At 37.9% G+C, this 9,591-nt stretch overlaps 1 long non-coding RNA gene across 1 annotated transcript in view; it reads left to right on the forward strand.

Moving 5' to 3' along the window:
* The first annotated feature begins 6,782 nt into the window (after nucleotides 1–6,782).
* The window catches only part of LOC107833778 (uncharacterized), an 18,252-nt gene continuing 15,443 nt past the window's right edge, over nucleotides 6,783–9,591 (forward strand). The window contains exon 1 of the long non-coding RNA XR_001659541.1: nucleotides 6,783–6,933. This is a non-coding gene — a long non-coding RNA (uncharacterized LOC107833778). The remainder of the gene's footprint in view (nucleotides 6,934–9,591) is intronic.

The raw sequence follows: 9,591 nt of genomic DNA on the forward strand, positions 1-9,591 counted from the left end.
CATTGGATATATTTGTATTTAAATACATTTACTTATATGGGTAAATCTCATTGAGACACTTGGTATTTTAAACACAAGATAATCATACTTCATTTTCTATTTTCTCTAACAATTTTGATTGCTATGTTTAGTTGTAAGAGTGCAGGGAACTGTTTCCAGAATTTAAACTGTTAATATTTTGCTGTGATTGGCATCAGAAATATTCCACTCTTTGCTCTTGCAGATAGATTTTTGACCAAAAATGTATGTATTTTGCATATTGAGCTGATATATGGTTATTTACCATATATCAGCTCAAACCGTCCTCAAAAGTCAGTTTGACTAAAGCAACAAGTATGAGAATTTAAAGTAAACAAAACTGGAAAAATAGTAACTGCACTGTATTTCTTTCCTTTTTTTTTTACTTCAATTGTATTTTTTTATTGTTTTTGTTGTATTGTCTTCACCATTATTGATCTTTTAATCAATCATCCCCTGCATCTTCTGCTTTCCAGAGCTGCTGAGGAAAATCTATACCCACATAAAAGATGAAAACCCCAACTGTGACACCAAAAACATGTTTGTTGACGACTATTTTGGACGTTCTGAATTCGGCCGTCCTCTTCTAGGTATTTTGAAAGCCTGTTTACCAAGTAATGAGAGAATAAACTCTCCAGGGATGATATTCATGAGTGAAATTGTAATTTTCCTCAAACTGAATTCTTGCAACAGCATGAAATGCTTCATGCTGGCCTTTAGAAGCGTGGCTGGTTTAAAGACATTCCCTTTTCCTTTAGATAGAAGCGGACAGCTGTGCCTTGACCTGAGAAGCTGCATCTCTGCTGCTGCGCCAAGGCAAAGGGACACTCTTTGAGAACAGCGACGTCTGTATTCTGTATAGAGAAGACAGACGGTTTAAGAGTGGAGTGAAATATTAAACTGTGAAAGCCATCAATAAGAGAAGTGGCCCCAGGCATCAACTGTTTAAAGGCTGTAGCTCAGGAGTCAGCAATGAAAAAGCTCTCACTGTGTCCTTCATATTGCCACCTTCTGGAGAATAATAATAGCTTAACAGTGAAATGGGATGTTTAAATTATCCCAGCACAGGAGGACGGTACATTCATATGTGGATTAAAAAACTGTTAGTACAGATTTATATTAAGTCTGACTTTAATCTTCTAACCAGGGGCGATTCTAGGATCTGACCTTTAGGGGTGCTTAGCCCCCTGCAGGGCTAAGACATAAAAGAAGATATTCATTGGTGCATTTTTCTAAATCTCACTGCTTATTCACATACATTTGCATATGAAATTAAATAGTTTTGTCCAACTAAAACTGTTAACAACTACATACAACTCTGGAAAAAATGAAGAGACCACTGCACTGAACCCCATCGAAAACCTCCCGGTTATTCCACCAAATACTGATTTCTGAACTCTTCCTGAGTTAAAACCTTAGTTTAGATGTTTCTAAATGAATATAAACTTCTTCCTTTTTTTTGCATTATTTGAGGTCTGAAAGCACTGCATCTCTTTTGTTAATTTGACCATTTCTCATTATCTCAAAATAAATACTAAATATATGCTTGGAATTTCAGAGACATGTCAGTAGTTCAATAACGTTCATTTTACTTCAACATGTACCTATAAACAGTAAAATAAGAGAATTGATCATTTTTTCCAGAGCTGTAAATATGTGAAACAGAATCAGACAACATCATACTTGCCAACATCTGCTAACATTAATGAGAGACAAGCAGCTGTGGAGTGACACAGTCCCAGTGGGGCCTGCTGCCTCGGAAATTAAAATAAAATCCTCTCAGAACTAACCCTATTTCATTTTGAAGAACATTTTATTAAATTCATACAATTAATAAACCTAAAACCAGTTTATTATCAAGGTAGAAGTTCAGATTAATGACTGGTTCTCTATGTGTCATTCACCTGAACTTAATTTGAAAATCATATGTAGAAATTGCATTACCCTGATTTTTATCTGAACGTTATGTGGCTGTTTGCCTTTTTTCTTTAAACAAAAATGTTTGTCCGTCTATGCAGGGGCGGATCTACTGGGGTGGCATGGGGTGGCAGTTGCCACCCCAAACGAGACCCTTGCCATCCCTGTTGCCACCCCAGCTAGCGACAATAAATTCAATAAATAGTTATGGCAAATCGGACATTAAGCGCATAAAACTCTTTTTTCCTGTAACGGGTGGAACCACCAGGGGTCGCTTCCTCCACATTTTGAGCTCCCATAAAAGGGAAGCTGTCAGGCTGGTGGGCAATTGTCAATCTCCTCTGTGTTTGACCAGCTGTGTTGGCCCACAAGTCCCACTGTTGCGATCAGGTTTGTCAGTTTTTTTGTTGTAAAGAAAAACTCTTAATCTGATTATATTCAGTCAGTGTTTGTGTGATGTTTTTATATAGGGCCACACTTCATGTTTTGAGCTGACGATTCCTACCTGGGCATGTGGTTGGTCGACGCTGCAGGTAGGCTTTGTATATTTTTTAACTGGATTGAATTGAATGGGTTTTATTGCAAAGATTTAATAGGCGTTTGGTAATTTGTGTTTTTTGTTTTTTGCAGTTGTCGCTGCACCCTGCTGTTCTTTTAGTTTGATTTTCTTTTTCCATTGTTTTTCATTTATTTTTGTTTACCTATTGTTTTTTGCAAATACACATCCTCTTATTTTGTAATAATAAATATTGTCCCTTTTATATTGGTTGTTTTTATTGCACTATAAGTGATCGTAACATTCCGACAACATTGAATGCAACACAATGTAACCTGACACCCACTGCTAAGTAGCGGGAAGTGCGAGAGAAGGACAGAGCGCGAGGCAGCAGCATTGATATATATTACTGGACTGGACATTACGTGATTTATCGTAAACCACACATGCGCAATTGCTGTCCATTGAGTCAGGAATATCGGTGGTCAGGAAAATACTACAATCACGCAAAGAATCAGAATAACGGACGCAATGTTTAGCAGTTAATCCAACCATAGATAATGGTAATAATCTATTCAGATTTCACAGGTGAGGAAAACGTTTTAATTTAAAGAAAAGATTGAACAAGTGAGCAGTGGGTCAGTTATACTAACCTTAACTGTTGCTGACCCCTGCTGTGGTATTGACTTTGATAACCTCAGCATGTGCTGCCCAGTTCGGTGTGTTGGTTCCGTTAGCACTAAACAACCCACCAGGTCATCAGTAGAGCAGCTGTTTAAATCAGTTAATCAACCACCGCGGTGTTCAGGCGAAAACTTATAAATAATCAGAATATAGACATTAAGCCTGACAACATAATGTAACAGATTTTCCTCCTTCAGTGTTTTCTTGCTCCAAGACAGTGATTTTCTTATATAGAAATTTCCTTTCCTGCCTCAGGTTGGAGACTTTCTCAGCATAAACTTTGTTTTCCCCCTCCAAAATGAAGTTTACCCGCTCTAAGACTGAGTTTTCTTCCTCCAGGGTGGTGTTTTTGTCCTCCAGAGTGTTTGCTTTCAGCTTCAAGTTGATGTTCTCCTGCTCCAGAGCCCTGAATTTTTTCTTCAGGGCAGCGATTTCTTTGTCATAGTCAGTATTTTTCTTCTCCATGCCAGTGTTTATCTTCTCCAGTGTGGCATTATCCTTCTCTAAAGTTATTTTTATTCCATCCAGCTTTTTAAATTCATCATCTTTCTCCCGAACAAGCTCGTCCTTTTCAAATGCTGATTGTTCTAGGTTTTAAACTTCAATTTTTAAGTCCTCATTTGCTTTAATTAGTGAATGAGTCTCAAAGGACATCCTGCCGACTTCTTCCAAGATATCACGGAGCTACATGGGCAAACCCATGTGGGGCCACCATGGAACCCGCAGAGAAACCCATATGGGACCCATATGGTCTGCCCTCCTTTTACCCATATGGGGCCCACCTGGGCATGCTGGCAGCAGAGATGGACTGTGCTATTCTTTGCCTAACGTAAACCTGGCTTAACAGCAACATGCAATTGAGCCTTCCAGATCAACTCCAAGTGGACCACTTGAAGGAGCTGTATGACACTGTTAGCTCAATGCAGATGAAGCACCTGGAGGCGTTTTATGTGAGCTGGGGGACTTTACCCACGTGAAGCTGACAGACAGTCTGCCCAGTTTTTACTGGCATGTCATCCATCTTACACTCTGGACTGTGTGTACACACCAACATTCACGGTGCATACAGAGATCTTCCTCACCCGCATCTTGGCCTCTCCGACCACATCTCCATCCTGCTGACGCCAGCATATCGTCCGCTAATGAGTCGGATTAGACCAAATAAGAAGACAGTCACTGTGTGGCCCAGAGATTCAGCCTTTGTGCTCCAGGACTGTTTTCAGCCCACAGATTGGCAGATCTTCTGAGAGGTGGCTCCTTATGAGGGAGAGGTGGACCTGGAGGAACACACCTCCTCTGTTCTTGGCTTTATCTCCAATTGTGCTGATGATATCACCACCACCAAGATAGAAAACTGCTACCCGAACCAGAAACCCTGGCTGAATGCTGAGGTGAGAGCTCTGCTGAAAGCTAGGGACGCTGCGTTCAGGACAGACGAGGCATCAGCACTCCGAAAAGCGACCCGAGGGTTAGGGTTAGCCTAACCCCCTCACTGCCAGATGCACTTAAGCTCTATTCCCGCTTTGAGCATCCTAACACCCCCCTCAGCACCAGACTAATACCACCTCCTGGTGACACGCCTCTCTGTGTGACCACAGCAGATGTAAGGAAATCCCTCCAGGAAATCAACCCATGTAAGGCTGCTGGCCCTGACAATATCCCAGGGCGGTTTCTGAGGGACTGTGCACATCAACTGTCTGAGACATCTTCAACACCTCACTGTTACTGGCACCTGTCCTTTCCAGCTTAAAGACCACCACTACTATCCCTGTCTCCAAGCGCTCCACAGTGACAGGCCTGAATGATCATCGACCGATAGCCTTAACATCAGTAGTACCCACTAATATTTAAATATGCTGACCCATGTATTAATCCAATTTAAAAATACTTTTAAAAGATTAATTTCCTCATAACTGTAGCTTTGATAGTTGTTTGAATAAGGTTTCTAGTAAAAAAGCGTGAAATTCTGTTTAGGATTTAGCAATTTCTAATTAATAAAATGCAATGACACTTAAATGTGCCTCAAACGTACAACGCTGAGTGGAATGGGCGACCACTCCAAGATGGCGGCCCTACGTCACCTTGGTGACAGTAGGTAAGAGCGGTCCATGAGGACCCTATTCTTTTAGACATAATAATAAAATTTATACAATTAACAAACCTAAAACCAGTTTATTATCAAGGTAGGAATGACTGGTCCTCTATTTGTCATTAACATGAACTTAATTTGAAAATCATATGTAGAAATTGCATTACCCTGATCTTTATCTGAACGTTATGTGGCTGTTTGCCTTTTTTCTTTAAACAAAAATGTTTGTCCATCTATGGAAAAGTAGAAATTGAGTCAGAGTTTTATTATTTCAGTTCACAGTTTACGAAGTGGGTCTATCATAATTTCAGTACCAAACACCTTTCTGATCACAATGAAACAGTGTGACTTCCTATAGTGTTCTTTAGTTTTACCTTAAGTGACTCCAGAAAGGTTTGGGAAATTAATTACAAAACAACACAACAGTCACTAATCAAACTTCAAAACAGAGCAACAAGAGTAATTAACAAGGCTAAGGACCAGGATCATATGAACCCATTATTGATCCAAATATTTTGGACACATACAACATTTTGTACTGAACCACTACAAAGTAATCTTCAAATAAATAAAGCTAATACTGTACACAATTTCCATTCATAAATATCGCAAAACATATTCTAAATTAGTTAGGTACTGCATTGCCACTTAAAATTGCCCATTGGAAAAAAATCACTAAGCATAATATTTTGTATTACAAATTACCATTTGAATAAAGCTGCTGATGATATAAGGCCAGCCCCTTATAGCTGGTTAAAAATATATTCATTAAGGTCTTTGGAGCTTTGGAGGCTGGTTCTACACCAAACTTACCAGCAATATTTCATCATTTGATATATTAAGTGAGGCAAAGAGCCACTTGTGTCTCCAGAGATTCAAATTGCAGATCCTGATCTAGCAAATGGAAAATATGATCCTATATCAATACAGCAGCTAACAGTGCAGTACTATAATTTTTAATTCATTGTTAAAGTAAAATTGTGAAGGTTAAATAAATCTACCACTAAACGTTAACAAAACACATTTAATATAATTTTCAAAGTCCTCCTGTTGCCTCCCGTCTAGGACCGCCTCTGGCCTGCAGGTGTGTGTCTGGTGTATTTATGCTTGGCATGTTTTTTTCTTCAATGATGGGAAGTCAGATTATCCAAACTGGTAAACCACATTAATAAAATAATAGCGAAATAATAAATTAAATGACCACTGAACCCTGAATTCTTAAAATATATCAACATTTTCAGTGATCTGGCAGCTTTCAATAAAATATAATTCAATTAAAATAAAATAAATCACTAAGGGAAAGAAAATGTTGTAACCCGGCTAATGCTAATGGCTACTTCCGTTATTATTGTGGCGCTAGGATTCAGATTTTAATCTTTTAAATTTAAAGCACTCATTTCATCACCATGAATAATTTTCAATATTTAGTTTATTTTTGATCAAATAAAAAGATTTTGCCACTAGCTAAATAGTTAGTGCCCTGTATTTAAAGAAATAACGAACAAAGTATAAGCTAACAGCGAGAAGGATGGCAGCATTCGACCGGAAGACAGCTCAGCTGTTGCTATGGCAGCTTAGTGGCGTTCTACTTAAAAGTTATGGCGGTCAAGGATTTTATTCGGAGGCACACCGGGAGCCATTGCAAGGATAGTAATGCTGCTGTTTGGACACAAATGGAGGAGCATGAGCCACAAAACCGAGACAGACCAGCCGACTGTCAACATAACCGGTATGTGTTCTTATTACTAGTAACGTTGGCTATTTTTCAAGACGACATTAGCATGTTGTTGGTATTTTTCCTGGGAAATGTATTTTCTTTGATGTCTTTACGTGTAAACACTTCATTGTTAATTTAACTGGTCATTTTATCTGGACATGGTAAAGTTAACGAACATATTGAGTCACCTGTTCTTTAAACAGAGGATGGTAGAGTACCCAAAAAATGTTCTCAAGTAAGAGTAGCGTTACTTCGACATATTTTCACTCAAATACAAGTAAAAAGTAGTCGTCCAAAACATCACTCAAATAACAGTAAAATATATTTGGTAGAATGTCTACTAAAATACTGAGAAATAAAATCAGTTTCTTTCGATATAAAACTTTAATAAACAACCAAACATTTTTTTATCAAATATTCACCAGACACAGACAGGAATTGTTAATGTATAATAATAATAATAATAATAATAATAATAATAATAATAATAAATGTATTCCTTTATTTGTACATTGCTATGAAAATATACAGTTTTGATCATTGACCAGCAGGGGGCAGGGTCGCCTTAGTTTTAGCAAGATCTTCTCATTGATCGTTAAAGACAGTTAATATTGCATTTGTAAAGAAGCAGCTGCGCTTTTTCAAGTTGGGACTTTTCCATTAATATTATTTCCACGTGGTATACTTTTAATTAAGTACTAATGTGATATATTTGCTGTAAAAAGATTTTTATCACTTGAATTTTGTCGCAATAATCCATTTGAGGGATTCAAGTGGCATGTATATGCCACGTTCATCTGTTCAAACAATTATAGCATTACCTAACCAGGTAAAAAGTGGCTCATTGATAAGAAACTCAATAATTTGAAGTCGCCATCTCGAATCCCCGATTCACTTGTCTCATTAACATTACCCCAAATGTAATCTTGTACCAAAAATGTTCCTAAGCCAATTAATTATGATCTTTGGTAACCATGAGGTGCGTAAAAGCTGTCTAAAATGTATTTTAGTGAATGAAAACATTGTTGTACGGTATAAACTATGTCCATAGGGGGCAGTATGTCTCCTTGTAACGTATCTACAGCAGCGTTATAACTCTCAATTCAAAGCGGAGACAGTAAATAAAATATATTTATACTTGAGACTAACAAAAGGTCATATGAACAGAAAAACCTGGTTCCTCTTGACTGCGTTCAGACAGCTTTCTGAGCCCCAAACAGCCGGAAACGACTCCAGCTGCAGGTTTGACTCCAACATCCCCGCTTGTTCCTTTGCCATTTCATCCAGTCTGCCACAGCAGCACTAACACTACTCCCACTCGCTGGTGTTTTTTTTTTTCCTCCTCTCTTTTCCTCTGAACCACATTTCAACTAACCTGACATTTCCCTTCTCATGGGGTCTTTCTTCCCCAGACTGGAAGACCTTTGCACAGCTGCTGGAATATACGTATTTTTCTATAAACTCCTGCTGAACGAAAGAAATCTTGTGCAAAATTAATATTTTCTTTATTTGATCCAGCAAAATGTAGTGCAGATATACCATACAGCTATCTGACTGAACTTCTAAATGGTGCTTTAGCTTTTAATTTCCTGGCCACACAATGGGATCCTTCCATCATTTCCGTGTCTTATGATAGAAGAAGCTAACATGCGGTTCGGTTTTTACTCTTCAACCAAAGCTGCTTTAACTCTGTTTGCGCCTGACAGAAATACAAAGCAGCAAAATGTTGCGGCATTGTGTTGCTCCTCACCAGGCCTGAGGCAAGCAAGGCAATTATCCTCATGTTTGTTATGCTGATGTTAATTACAGGAGGTGTGTATAGAACCAGGCCAAGGAGCTTATTCTGTCCAAAAATGCTTTTTTTACATTCACTGATACACAGTTAGTTGCAGAGTGTTCACACCACTTCAGCATTTTTTTTCACATTACGACAAACTTTAATGTGTTTTTGATTTTGCGCTTTTCCAAATTGAACTCTCACTTTCCTAGAACGTTGCATCAGAGTGATTGTAGATAGAAAAAGAAGTAAATGTACCCCAAAAAACTCAGAAATTTTAATTTAAATATATATATATTCTGTGTATTTGCTCAGAAAATAATGTTACAGAAATTGATCTAGTTGGTTTTACTCAAGTCAGAGTTTATAAAAACAGACTTTATGCTTCACTGTAAGGGTCAGGCAAATAATAACAGAGAGTTAAAGTTTATTTTCTGATTTTCCGCCTTACTGAGCTTTCAACAAAATGTTTCAAAAGCAATTTGTTGATTTATGCTTTGCTGCTACTTTAGTGGTTACTCTGGTTTTTTTTTTATTTTTTATAAATTTTTTTGACACAATGTGTTTTAATGCTTTGCTGCCTCTGCCACTGAATTTCATTTTCTGTGCTGAAATATGCTTCCAAGAATATGTTTTTGTTCACTTTGCAACGTGCCAGGACCACGTTTGTTGGCTCTGTCTTGAAACACTGACAGTTTTAACTGTTTGCCCTTTGCAGGAAGTCAGAAAGGTGACACAGTTTGACACATACAGAAATAAATGAAAACTGTAATACCTATGAATAAAGATTTTCTATACCATTTTCCTACATATCAGTGGAAATACATGGTTGGAAATGTTACATATGTCCAATTCAAGGCATTTAATTACCTTGTTGGCATTGGATCTATATA

This window comes from Poecilia formosa, unplaced genomic scaffold (assembly GCF_000485575.1).
Source record: "Poecilia formosa unplaced genomic scaffold, Poecilia_formosa-5.1.2 Scaffold451, whole genome shotgun sequence".
Lineage (NCBI taxonomy): Eukaryota > Metazoa > Chordata > Actinopteri > Cyprinodontiformes > Poeciliidae > Poecilia > Poecilia formosa.